Consider the following 14,357-nt stretch of genomic DNA (forward strand, 5'->3'; position numbering starts at 1 on the left):
GTTCCAGAAGAACTGGAAACCACATTTAATCCGGGTGACCAACACTGTTTCCGCCCACTGATGTCTGTGTAGTCATTGGGAGCTGGGGGAAATGCATACCCTGTATGTATATCCAATCCTATAGGAATGCATCCGTGGCCGCCGCCATGGTGTCTGGCCTCCAACTGAAGAACGTGGGCAGTAGGAGATTTAATCTGAAAGCAAAGAGGTCCACCTAAAATGGGTCCCATTTGGTCTGCAGGTTGGCGAAGACTTCCGGCTGGATTTTGCAAAGGCTCGTGTCCTGGAAATGACGAGACTGCCAATACGATACTCAGTTCTGCTGCCTGGGAAGGTATTCTGCTGTGACCGAGATCTGATGGGCTAGGCAGAATTGCCAAAAGTTTGCTGCTAGGTCTGAGAGTACCTTGGATTAGGTGCCTCTTAAGTGATTTATATACCTGACGGCCGAAATGTGGTTCTTCTTCAGTAGGAGACACGACTGGATCCTTGTCCTTGCAACAGACTGCAAAGAACCCAGCCAGAAGCTCCAAACAGTTGATGTGTAATCTCTGTTCTTGAAGAGACCAAAAGCCGCCTGTGGAAAACTTGCCACACCGAGCGCCCCAGCCTGACTTGCTGGCGTCAGATTCTATGAGGTCTGGGGCAGACCCAAAAATCGCAAGCTCATTCCATGCCTCCCTGTGGGAAAGCCACCAACAGATCCCCTCCCATGCCTCCGCTGAGAGGGTGACCAGATGAGAATAAGTGAGGCCTTCCCGCAGGTGTACTTCTTTTAATCGCCAAAGGGCCCACTAATGCAGGGGACCTGGAAATATTGCCTGGTTGGAAGACTATTGGAGACACCCTTTGTGATGAACCTTGGTCACCTTCTGGGAGGGAAGTCTCACGGTAGCCTCGTTAGAGTCTATAACGAACCCCAAGAAAACCGCTTAGGAGTTGGAGTCAGAATCAACTTATTTTTGTTTATGACAAAGCAGTGACTTTGGAGCCGATTGACAGCTAGTTGTAGCGGAGACAACTACTTGTGCCAGAAGGAGCATGTGGTTGAAATAAACAATGAGTCGTATCCACTGTGCCCGTAAGTGTTTCACCACCGGTTTGAGGACCTTCTTGCAGCACCAAGGAGTGCTAGAGAGTCTGAAGGGCACACCAAGGAGTGCTAAAGAGTCACTGTCAGGGTTGAAAACTGAAACGCGTTTTGCCGCCAGATAATCTGGGTGAACCTCCTGTGGGACGGGACGATCGGAATGGCCAGCTACATGTCCTTCAGGACCATGCAGATCATAGAGGCTGCGGGTCGTATAACATCGCGGGTCGTAGAACATCGCAAAGGAGGTGGATCCCCTCCATCTTGAAGTGGCAATATACTAGCCACTCGTTGAACTTGCATACATTTATTACCTGTCTCTGCCCCCGTCGACCTTGTCTCCAAGGAAAAGATTGCTTATGAAGCCATGCAGATGGACAAGCAGCGGGGCACATGGCCCCTTTTTCGAGCAGAGTGGTACGCTCTGCATCTTCCAAGTCCATCTCTTGACGTGAGAATTGCAGGGTTCTGGGGCGTGTAATTTACGCTGGGACCTGCAGAACTCTATGTGGAACCCTTGAACCACCTGTAGGACTAATGCATTGCTTGTGATAGTCATCCACACCTGGAAATAATTTACCAGATGGCCCCCTACTTTTATGAGGGAAGAAGTTTGAACACTCACCAGAATTGGAAGCAATGTCGAAACTACTATGTCCTCTTCCTCTGAACCACTGGCCATGAGTTGCAAAAATGTTAAAAAACGGCCTTGATCATTGGCCGTGCCTGGAGCCGTGCCCCCTAGGAGGGTACTGTGAGCAGGACTGCCCGGGCAAGCGACCCCTGCGTCAGCCAGCCACATGGAAAACACTGTAGGAGAAAACACTTTTAATTGAGGACTGGGCTTTGTAAGTATTAACAAATTTCCCAAGCTTCTTTATAAAGGGCTCACCAAATAGGCCCCCTTGTGCCACTGCACCCGCTTTGGAGTCAGCCAGGCCTCCCAATTCAGGGTCTACCTTTGTAAGAAAGGACCATCTCTGCTCTGTAGAGGGCTAAATTAGATTTACCAATGAAGGCGATTGCGCACTGTGCCCACCCTGATAAAACTTGTGGGGAAATGAGGGATCCTGAGGCCTTGGCGTCTCTGGCCTTATCTAGAATTTTGGTCAACGGACTGAGGGCATCCAGGAGTTTATCCTGGCACACCTGCCAGGACCTATTGATGCCCTTTTTTGGGTCTTTAATGAATTTGGCTAAGAAGATGGCCATTCTAGGGTCCTGTTCAGGGGTCAGGACTACCTTCCCGTCCAGGCAAGGGCAAGGGCACTCGGCCTAGAGGCAATTGCAGGCCTCTTTGCCCAGCAGGGCTCTACTTCTTCCTGCCACATAATTCGCCAAGTCGTGGAGGAGCCCGTTCTGATGAAAAGGGATGGAGAGGTTCCTCAGAGTCAAGTATGTCCAGTTTGTGCAGGAATGTTCCCATGAGGGTCAAGGCTGATTTGCATATGGCCAGGTCTAAACTGGGGTGGTATGGTGAGCAAAAGAATTATGGATTTAATCCAGATCTCTTGACTGGGGGTGAATGTTTTGATTTGCTCTGCATTCCGTCCATCAATTGTTTGTCTTTTGCTTTCTCGCCCTAAGTGCGCCAGGTATGCCCATATGTGGGTCCTGGGCTCACTGTGCCACTGGAATCAAGCTATCCTGGCTGAAGAAGGGTGAAACCCCAAAATCGTATCTTGGATGCTTGTTTCCGGTCCAGGGAGGACCTGGCTTTGCAATTCAGGCTGGACTGTTCCCATGAGGCACAGGGTCAAGACTGATTTGCATATAGCCAGGTCTAAACTGGGGTGGCAGGGTGAGCAAAAGAATGATGGATTTAACCCAGATCTCTTGACTGGGGGTTAATGTTTTGATTTGTTCTGCATTCCGTCCATCAATTGTGTCTCTTTTGCTTTCGCGCCCTAGATGCGCTAGGTATGCCCAGACGTGGGTCCTGGGCTCACTGTGCCACTAGAATCAAGCTATCCTGGCTGATGAGGGCTGAAACCCTGAAACCCGTCCTAGGATGCTTGTTTCCGGTCCAAGGAGGACCTAGCTTGGTAGTTTGGGCTGGACTGTTCCATTAGGCACAGGGTCAAGACTGGTTTGCATATGGCCAGGTCTAAACTGGGGTGGCATGGTGAGCAAAAGAATAATGAATTTAACCCAGATCTCTTGACTGGGGTGAATGTTTTGAGTTGTTCTGCATTCCGTCCATCAATTGTGTGTCTTTTGCTTTCTCAACCTATCGTCCAGGGCAGGAGAGAGGGGCATTAAGGTTGTGAAGGTCCTGCATCATCATCAGTGTCCCTATGGGCATCATCATCCGGGGGACAGGGTGATGCCGGGTTAGTAGGCCCATTCGGCGGATCCAGGAAGTCCCCAGGTATAGGAGAGGACTGGTTTTGGGCCAAGAATGCCTCACTAAGAAGCGCACAGGCAATGTGGTCTTCACTTGCCTCACGGGAACGTTGGACTGGGGTCGGAGGAAGGGGATCAGGGGCTTTGTGTCCTTTGAGTTCGCACATTTGTGCACAATTTGCTGCGTCAAGTGCTGCATGACTTTCTCCACCTGCCAGTATATGGATGCATCTACTACTTCATAAAACTTTTCATCCCATTGTAGTGCAGTCAGGGAGTCCCCATCATAATGGACATCACTGTCCTCCACCATGTCCCCGGTCAGGGAAAGCACCCAATCTCAATAAAGTAAAGGGAGAAAGGCAGTTGAGGTGTCTAAGGATTTGCATTTCTGTAGCACTACTGGGAAGTGGCTTGGGTCAGGATCAGTGCGAATCGCTGAAGTTTTAGGTGCTGGGGTGGAGCGATTCAGTTATGGGCCAAGCCACAGGTTAACACGGGTCTACGCCCCGGGAAAACCACTTTCCTCATAGTAGCTGTACTGCAAATGGATGAAATAGCCTCCTGGGAGTGTGTCTCCACGAGGCAGTAGCCACCTCACAAACAATCCTTGTGGCGTTATAGGGAAAAAACAGGCAATATCTACCCTTGCAGTCGGGTGTCACAAAGCCCACTTATTCAGGCTATGTGCCAGTACAGACTCTTATGGAAGGGCTGTCACTTTCCAGGGGCCAACAGAGGCTCAGGCAGGCGGCGTGCGATTCTGGCTCCTGTCTATCCGGAATTCCAAAATTGTGTGACGCCTACCATAGAGAAATAGTGCTACAGCAGTGCCATCTAGTGGAGGGAGGTCCTCTCTGCAACCAGGTATAAAAGTATATGGTTGCGTAGGAGCGAGCGCAAATGCAGAGCCGCGACCTTAGCACAAAACACACAGTTTCAAACACAGCATTTCTCAATATCAAAGGAGCAAGAGAAAAGTATCACTTATCAGGCTGCAGGCAGCTAAGAAAGGCACTAAGGACAGAGATGAAGGACTATGAAGGGGACGCTGCCTCTGGATTGGCGAGTGTGGACTGATTGGACTGCATTGTCCGATGTTTAACATTTTATGGTGTTGCATGGGAAATGTGGTTTGTTGGAGATATACTTTTAAATGGCTGCTGTAATAAGTGAAGAAAGCGTACAGCATAATCCTCGCGTCTGCTTCTGATATAGAATCTCTTATATGCCCGAGTTGCATCTGAAAGGGTGACCTAGTTGGGTAAGTCAGTAAGTACCCTCCTTCTCCTGACTATGTACCCCAGCACTATTGCCTTACATAAGTGTACAATAATTTTGACACATTATAAAACATGCCAAAAGTAAAACTACGTTAAGAAAACAAGGTTCAGTAGATACTTTAGTTGCCGATATTGTATTAAATCACTCAATCTACAGTTCTATTGGCACTTTGGTCATTTTTCAGGTCCTGCTTTGTAATGGCTTTGAGACTGGTGCAATGTATTTGGTTGCAGGTAGATTGGTAATAATTTGATCAGTAGACAGTCACTTATGATTAGCTTTTGTCTACAAAGTTTTGGCTGGAATTTGAATGATAATCTGTTGGAAATCGAGGCAGCATCTGTGAGGCCTGCACAAATAACGTGACTACATTTGACCTTCACTGGGAACCAAACACCCAATTGTAGCGCCTTACTCAGAGGGTAGCGTTGCAGAGCAGTCTGAGGCTTACTCAAGGGAGGTGGTGTGGGCTAGTAATCGCCATTTGCAGGTGCGCAAAAATAACACAATAATTGATTGTCCAGTCTGTACTTTGCTTTATGAAAGTAAGAGTACATTTATAAAACACACACTATTCAATAATATGCACCAATTTACAAATATACATAAGCTGTTGGAATTACTTTGTGACATAGCATAATATATCCACCCCTCCCGCAGTGGGGTGGGGTCTAGTACCACCACTCCCACGTATGCACATCATCTAGCCCCCAATGCAGTTAATTGAACATAACCTGGAGAGAGGGCCTTGTGCACTGGCACCATCCCAGTGGCGACTCCCCCCCATTAGCAAAATAATGGGACCCCCTCTGAGACTTACTTTTGGCCAGGGAAGAGAGAGGACAATATAAACAGAATAAAGAGAAATTCCCCTATGGCCTTATGATTACATATGCGACATAGTTCAAACTATAATGATATATATAAGTAGAATCCCGAATGACACACAGATTACATGAGCAACTATTTTTTATTACTTTCTTTTATTCATTTACTTTTTTTGCGCATGAGTTACCTTCATTTTCTACTTTTTTTTGTGTTAAGCATATTCATCGTATACAAAATCAATAAATACTATACATAATCAGAAAAAAAAATTTTTTAAACAATACTAAAGGAAAAACCCTGTTATCCACACATACAACAACAATCACTCACTATTCATGCATACTTGATACTGTTACCCACACAACATACAATACAATCAAACGTTTTCTGTGCATGAGGTAGTCCAGATGGCTTAGAGGACTAAGTACGCCAGGTCTACGCGTTTCGGTGGATTGACACCACCTTCCTCAGGACCAACAGATTTTCTCCCTTAAAATCTCGTGGAGACAGGGTTTCTGTAATAATAAATATGAGTAAATCTATCTTGTGGTCAAATAATGGGATTCACAGTCACTCAATAAAACTTTAATTCACAATTGTCTATGTTTGCACCTATGCGTAACGTCTATCCACCAAGGACCCCCTGGACAGAGAAAGGCATTGAAAATTGATTTCACTTTCCTTAACACAGTAAAAATATTTGTCTTGAGGATTGCTAATAACTAAGCAGAGCATTGAACACAATTACAAGTAAGGATATCTAGTTATCACCTCTACCAAGCAGTCTAATTGATCATGGGAGAAGAATTGATTTTACCTATAATATCTTAGGAGGAAATTGAATCAGGGATGCTTTGAAGCTTCAAGGCAGTCAGTGGGCGCGGGATATATTAAATCCTAAAAAACATATTTATACAGTTTTAAGGAATTAAATTTTATACAATAAGTACCCACGCTCTCTTTCATAGTCATATTGACTTGACTTGATTACCTGATGAAATATGTCAGCGGAGTTATTTTAAGGTCTGCTTCTTTCTACGGTATCTTTGTATTGATGCAATGAGGGTAAAATTGTTGACACCTAAAATAGAATGTAGGCACATGCTTTAGGACTAAAGTACCAAATTCCAGACCATTTGTCTATTATTGCAGTGCTGTTATTATCATACTAACCTCATCAAAAGTTAAAGACGGATCAAAAGCGAGGGTTGCGGGTGCGTTGGTCTATCGATAAATTGATGTTCTATGTTCTCACCACAAGGCTATAAAGTCTAAATGAAAAATTAGAGATTGTGGTACCTCTAAAGGAATAACATTCATGGTTCATTTATACCCCATATAGATTGGTGTACGAACCTTTCTTAACGAAGCCGCCTTCCCTCTAAATGGTTTTCCTTTTTGTATGTTCGTCCTATTCTTCTGGTTTGTCAGCTGAAGGGGTAAAGTAATGCGATGTATTTTAGAGTATATATTTAGATGTTTACCATACAAAGTGGCCCTAAAAATAATGTTTCTGCATTAAAAGCAAAAGATCTTAATTGATATTCTACTTTCCTATCTTCCACGAGATAAGCATACCGACAGAATTTCATTTGAAGCCCACTAATTCGCATTAAGGGTGCGCTACATCCGCTGATTTTATATATGGATGACGCTGTTCTAAGACCACTCGGGCCAACCCCACTAATACTACTGTACTTTCACTCGAATTTGCAGTCCCCGCATCCAATTATGTTAGTTACGAAACAGATTGTCCATCCCTGATCTTAGAGCGAGTACTTACTTAAAAGTCCATTATTTCACGATTTCAAGAGTCGTCATGCTCCGCCGCAACCCGCAACACCTAGAGTTGTGGTATTGTGAGGAAGCTGCTTTTAAACCGTGCCGGTTGATGCGAGTGTCACTCATGAACCGGAAGTAATTTATGCGTCTTAAATTTGATCGCATCCGTTTATTCTCTCGCATATTTGTATTGAAAAAAGCATAATTATATGCTTTATGAATATTGTCTACAAGACATTGTGATCTTATTTTGTGTTCCAATCTCTTCGCGGTTCGGCGAGAGGTCGTACACAACCCGGAATTGAAAAATGCAGTCTACAGCTAGTGTGGTGTGTGCTGTGTTCACGGACGCCATTTATAAACGGAGATGTTACTCGCTTCTTTTAAGTATATCTTATGACTGTGTTTTCGATATCTGCAATAGTGCATTATTCGTGGCATTGCAATATACACGTAAAGTGTGATATAACAAAAAAAAAAAAAAAATTTTTTTGGTACAAATAATAATATTATTTTTTGGGGCACCTTTTTTTTGGAAAGGGGGTATTTTTTGGTCGGATTTCTCCATAATTGCAGGGGCTGCTTCCACATTACATGTAACTTATTCGATCAATCAAAGTATGTCTCGCTACAATGATTCTGGCCTTCAAAAGAAGACTGGTTTAATATTTCTGAAACGAGTACTACCAATACATTTTTACAGTAGGTAGATCGTATTGTTTATCAACCAAACAGCTGTGTTTGTGGATAGCAAGACAAGTCCTTTTTTCGTTTGCATATAAGCAGGTAGGTAACTGCAGCATCGAGAATATTACAATCTACCTGAGATCTACCAATGTAATATATGCAAAACCAAGTCTTGCCTATTAATGCGACTCCTGGCCATCTAGAGATGTATTAAATATCAGCAATTCGGCCCCCAGAATGTAATACTGGATTAGAATCTATTTTTCAGTATAACTAGGTTACCTGGGGGAGCTCAGTAGTTTGATACAGATATAATTACTAATAATCAGTGGCCAAATCTAAGTTACTAACTGACAGAAAGGGGCACTAGATGAGATTTAGGCAGTATTGGTTACAAACCACGCTATATTCTCATTCAATCCCTTACGTACACTATCAAATTGGAAAATCCAAAAACATTCCCTTTTTCTCCGGGTGTCTGCTATCAGTTGACCCAATTTCTGGTGTACTTTTTCTATTATGCACCACTTCAAATCAGTCTCTTTATGATTTTTCTCGATACAGTGTTGGACCATCGGTGCTGTTGTTTTTCTTGTTCTTATAGCGGACTTATGTTCACTGAATCTTGTCCTGAATTCGCGACCCGTTTCGCCAATATAGGCTAACTCACATGGGCATAGGATCAGATAAATGATATTGCTACTTCTACAATTTGTGAGGGATTTTAAAGTTACACTTACATTGTTGTAGCTAATCGTTTCTGTCGTGAGTGCAGAGTCACAGGCGTGACACGCCCCACATCTGTGATTGCCTAAGACTGGTCTAAGACCTGTAATTGAGGTTTGAACTCCAAGAGTTTTTGGATGATTCCTAGTGTGAACTAGACGATCTCTCAAATTTCTGTTGCGTCTGTAGGCTATTAGTGGTTTAGGATATTCCGTTTCATTGTCTTCAGTGTTTAAAATCCTCCAGTTCTTATTTATCACATTTTTGATTTTGTAATTAAGAGAAGAATGATTAATTACACATGTAATCCTGTCGGAGGGTCTGCGTATTGTACCTCTTAGTAAGGCATCTCTGTCAAAGTATTTCGCCCTCTTGAAGGCTTGTCTAATTAGTCTCCGAGGGTATCCACGTTTGATCAATCTTTCCTTTAGGGCATCCCCATGTATCTGATAGTCAGATAGATTGGTACAATTCCGGCGAATTCTCAAGAATTCTCCGAATGGTATCGAGTCCTTCTGGCAGTGCGGATGATAACTCCCAAATTGGAGGATGGTATTTTTCGCCGTCGGTTTCCTAAAGAGGCTTACCTCCAACAAACCGTTTTTGCCCGTAATCTCAATATCTAGGAATTCAACTTTTTCATGGCTGTAATTTGAAGTGAATTTGAGATTGGGGTCGCTTGAGTTCAACCAAAGAATGAATTCTTGAAGGTTGCTCTCCTCGCCTCGCCATACAAAAAAAATATCATCAATAAAACGTTTCCAGAAAAAAATATTTTCAAAAAATGGGGCTGCATCGTTAAAAATATTTTTCAATTCCCATTCCCCCATATATGTGTTGGCTACACTGGGGGCACAAGATGCCCCCATGCTGGTACCCTTGATTTGTTTAAAAAGGGTACCCTCATAGTCAAAAAAGTTGTTAAGGAGGACCAATTCCAAACATTGGAGAATAAAGCCATCCGGCCTATTGTCAGGGTATCTTTCCAATAACTGTGCTACTGCCTGTAACGCTTGACACTGAGGGATGTTGGTGTACAAAGCCTCAATGTCAAGCGTTACAAGCAGATCGATGGTAGAATTGAATTCAGTGCCCTCGATTTTGACAATCATGTCCCCCGTGTCCTTAATGAAGGACTCGTACTTTTGAGTCAAAGGACACAGGAATTTGTCAACGTACTTTGACAACGGTTCTGTGCTCGAGCCAATTGTGGAGATAATGGGACGCATGGGTGGTTCCTTTTCACTTTTATGGGTTTTGGGCAACCCGTACATCGCTGGCGTTACTGGGTTCGTTTTATTGAGAAAAACCAATTCATCCTCACAGATGAATCCATCTCGAAACGCTTCTTCAGTTGTCTCCTTTATGGTCTTGTTAAGGTGATACAATTCTCTTGGATGTGCTGCCCTGTAGTGTTCTTTTATACTGAGCATCTCTCGCATTTTTCTATCATAGTCAGGTCTGTCAAAAATTGTGATTCCCCCGCCCTTATCACAGGGTTTAACTACCAAGCTGGTATTGGTTTCAATTTTGTTTAAAGCTAAGTTTTCTTTTTTAGACAAATTAAAGCATGGTTTGTTAATTCCGGTTAGGAGGCGTTTGATGTCTTGCAACACAGTACGCTCAAAGATTTGGACTTCAGGTCCAACCATGTCCAAGGTTGGAGTGAAGACTGAGGGTGGTTTACATCCAGAGAGATTGTCTCCAGTAGATAAAGGATCTCGTCCTTCAAAATACTTCTTCAGCCTTACTTTTCTGAAGAAGGAAAAGAGATCTTCATGTAATTTGAACTTATTCAGTGAGGTACAAGGGACAAATGATAGGCCTCTACTCAGTAATGCAGACTCATCCTCACTAAGGGAAGCTGATGATAGGTTGTAAATTGGCAGGGTATTTTGGGAATTCCGATTTATAGTGGTTGTCTCTGAATCTACCACCAGTATTGTTGGTGCCTGGTTTTCACATACCGTTGCTGTTGTTGAGGTTGTGGGCTCATTGTCTGTGGTCCACCCCTGTCTTGTTGCCAATGAACTGACCTCCCTCTGTATTGGCCTCTCGCTAAAAAACCCCTATTATGGGTGTTTTGATAGCCTTGTCTACCCCTGAATGAGCCAGAGTTGAAGCGCCCTCTTCCAGGGTCGTTGTAATTTTCTGCTTCTGAGTCAGAGGATCCTGTATCAGAGAAGTTTGTATAATTCCGTCTATTGCCATTATCATAGTTCGTTTGATAATTCCCTTGATATCCTCCCTGATAATAGTTAGGATTCAGGTAAGGATAAATCTTTTCTTTCGCAAACCAACGGACATCTTTTTTTAATTTGTCTGTTTTCTTGTTAGTTAGGTATGTGTCAAAATCTTTCATTTCTGATTGGATTTTATCTAGTTTATTCTTAGCCTCTTCTACCGCATCAGAAGATTGGAGTTTTTCTTCCAATGCTTGGATCTCTTGGCCTATAGAGTTGATCATATCTCTAGCTGTTTCGATGATCAACATCATCCAGTCCCTGGAGCAGCGATTAGATATTAATGACCACCGCTCCAGGAACTTCCGAATCTCTATAAATAATGCTGGTGCATTTCGTACTCGAAGGCCTGATGGTATAACTCCTACCTTTAGATATTCTAGCATGTAGAATGCATGAGATTCAATCCTTTTTAGTTTCTTTTTTAGATTGAGAAGGTTTTGCCACTCACTATTGTCTCCTAATGATGTAGTCGTTGAGTTGGTATTATCTACTACATGTCCTAACAAGGAATTAAATTCTTCATCACTGAACCCAAAGGTTTGTAGTCCCTCCATGACTGACTGGTGTATAGACAATTAGGTGGAGATTTAACCTAAACTTGGTAATATGGGTACGTCCAATCCTACGTGGAGGTTTTATGGCACAATGTTTACAAGTTAATAATGATCAAAAATTCAGTACACTGACTCCAGTGAGAGCAGGTAAACAAACAGTTACACAGGTGCAAACACAATAATTTAGAACCAGGAGGATGAAATTTTTCCTCCCAGTTGTGAACGTCAAGATTCCCACAGTTCAAAAACCGTGAATACAACAGCAAAATAATGGGACCCCCTCTGAGACTTACTTTTGGCCAGGGAAGAGAGAGGACAATATAAACAGAATAAAGAGAAATTCCCCTATGGCCTTATGATTACATATGCGACATAGTTCAAACTATAATGATATATATAAGTAGAATCCCGAATGACACACAGATTACATGAGCAACTATTTTTTATTACTTTCTTTTATTCATTTACTTTTTTTGCGCATGAGTTACCTTCATTTTCTACTTTTTTTTGTGTTAAGCATATTCATCGTATACAAAATCAATAAATACTATACATAATCAGAAAAAAAATTTTTTTAAACAATACTAAAGGAAAAACCCTGTTATCCACACATACAACAACAATCACTCACTATTCATGCATACTTGATACTGTTACCCACACAACATACAATACAATCAAACGTTTTCTGTGCATGAGGTAGTCCAGATGGCTTAGAGGACTAAGTACGCCAGGTCTACGCGTTTCGGTGGATTGACACCACCTTCCTCAGGACCAACAGATTTTCTCCCTTAAAATCTCGTGGAGACAGGGTTTCTGTAATAATAAATATGAGTAAATCTATCTTGTGGTCAAATAATGGGATTCACAGTCACTCAATAAAACTTTAATTCACAATTGTCTATGTTTGCACCTATGCGTAACGTCTATCCACCAAGGACCCCCTGGACAGAGAAAGGCATTGAAAATTGATTTCACTTTCCTTAACACAGTAAAAATATTTGTCTTGAGGATTGCTAATAACTAAGCAGAGCATTGAACACAATTACAAGTAAGGATATCTAGTTATCACCTCTACCAAGCAGTCTAATTGATCATGGGAGAAGAATTGATTTTACCTATAATATCTTAGGAGGAAATTGAATCAGGGATGCTTTGAAGCTTCAAGGCAGTCAGTGGGCGCGGGATATATTAAATCCTAAAAAACATATTTATACAGTTTTAAGGAATTAAATTTTATACAATAAGTACCCACGCTCTCTTTCATAGTCATATTGACTTGACTTGATTACCTGATGAAATATGTCAGCGGAGTTATTTTAAGGTCTGCTTCTTTCTACGGTATCTTTGTATTGATGCAATGAGGGTAAAATTGTTGACACCTAAAATAGAATGTAGGCACATGCTTTAGGACTAAAGTACCAAATTCCAGACCATTTGTCTATTATTGCAGTGCTGTTATTATCATACTAACCTCATCAAAAGTTAAAGACGGATCAAAAGCGAGGGTTGCGGGTGCGTTGGTCTATCGATAAATTGATGTTCTATGTTCTCACCACAAGGCTATAAAGTCTAAATGAAAAATTAGAGATTGTGGTACCTCTAAAGGAATAACATTCATGGTTCATTTATACCCCATATAGATTGGTGTACGAACCTTTCTTAACGAAGCCGCCTTCCCTCTAAATGGTTTTCCTTTTTGTATGTTCGTCCTATTCTTCTGGTTTGTCAGCTGAAGGGGTAAAGTAATGCGATGTATTTTAGAGTATATATTTAGATGTTTACCATACAAAGTGGCCCTAAAAATAATGTTTCTGCATTAAAAGCAAAAGATCTTAATTGATATTCTACTTTCCTATCTTCCACGAGATAAGCATACCGACAGAATTTCATTTGAAGCCCACTAATTCGCATTAAGGGTGCGCTACATCCGCTGATTTTATATATGGATGACGCTGTTCTAAGACCACTCGGGCCAACCCCACTAATACTACTGTACTTTCACTCGAATTTGCAGTCCCCGCATCCAATTATGTTAGTTACGAAACAGATTGTCCATCCCTGATCTTAGAGCGAGTACTTACTTAAAAGTCCATTATTTCACGATTTCAAGAGTCGTCATGCTCCGCCGCAACCCGCAACACCTAGAGTTGTGGTATTGTGAGGAAGCTGCTTTTAAACCGTGCCGGTTGATGCGAGTGTCACTCATGAACCGGAAGTAATTTATGCGTCTTAAATTTGATCGCATCCGTTTATTCTCTCGCATATTTGTATTGAAAAAAGCATAATTATATGCTTTATGAATATTGTCTACAAGACATTGTGATCTTATTTTGTGTTCCAATCTCTTCGCGGTTCGGCGAGAGGTCGTACACAACCCGGAATTGAAAAATGCAGTCTACAGCTAGTGTGGTGTGTGCTGTGTTCACGGACGCCATTTATAAACGGAGATGTTACTCGCTTCTTTTAAGTATATCTTATGACTGTGTTTTCGATATCTGCAATAGTGCATTATTCGTGGCATTGCAATATACACGTAAAGTGTGATATAACAAAAAAAAAAAAAAAATTTTTTTGGTACAAATAATAATATTATTTTTTGGGGCACCTTTTTTTTGGAAAGGGGGTATTTTTTGGTCGGATTTCTCCATAATTGCAGGGGCTGCTTCCACATTACATGTAACTTATTCGATCAATCAAAGTATGTCTCGCTACAATGATTCTGGCCTTCAAAAGAAGACTGGTTTAATATTTCTGAAACGAGTACTACCAATACATTTTTACAGTAGGTAGATCGTATTGTTTATCAACCAA

The sequence above is a fragment of the Lissotriton helveticus genome, chromosome 5_1 (genome assembly GCF_964261635.1).
Source record: "Lissotriton helveticus chromosome 5_1, aLisHel1.1, whole genome shotgun sequence".
In the NCBI taxonomy this organism is placed as follows: Eukaryota; Metazoa; Chordata; class Amphibia; order Caudata; family Salamandridae; genus Lissotriton; species Lissotriton helveticus.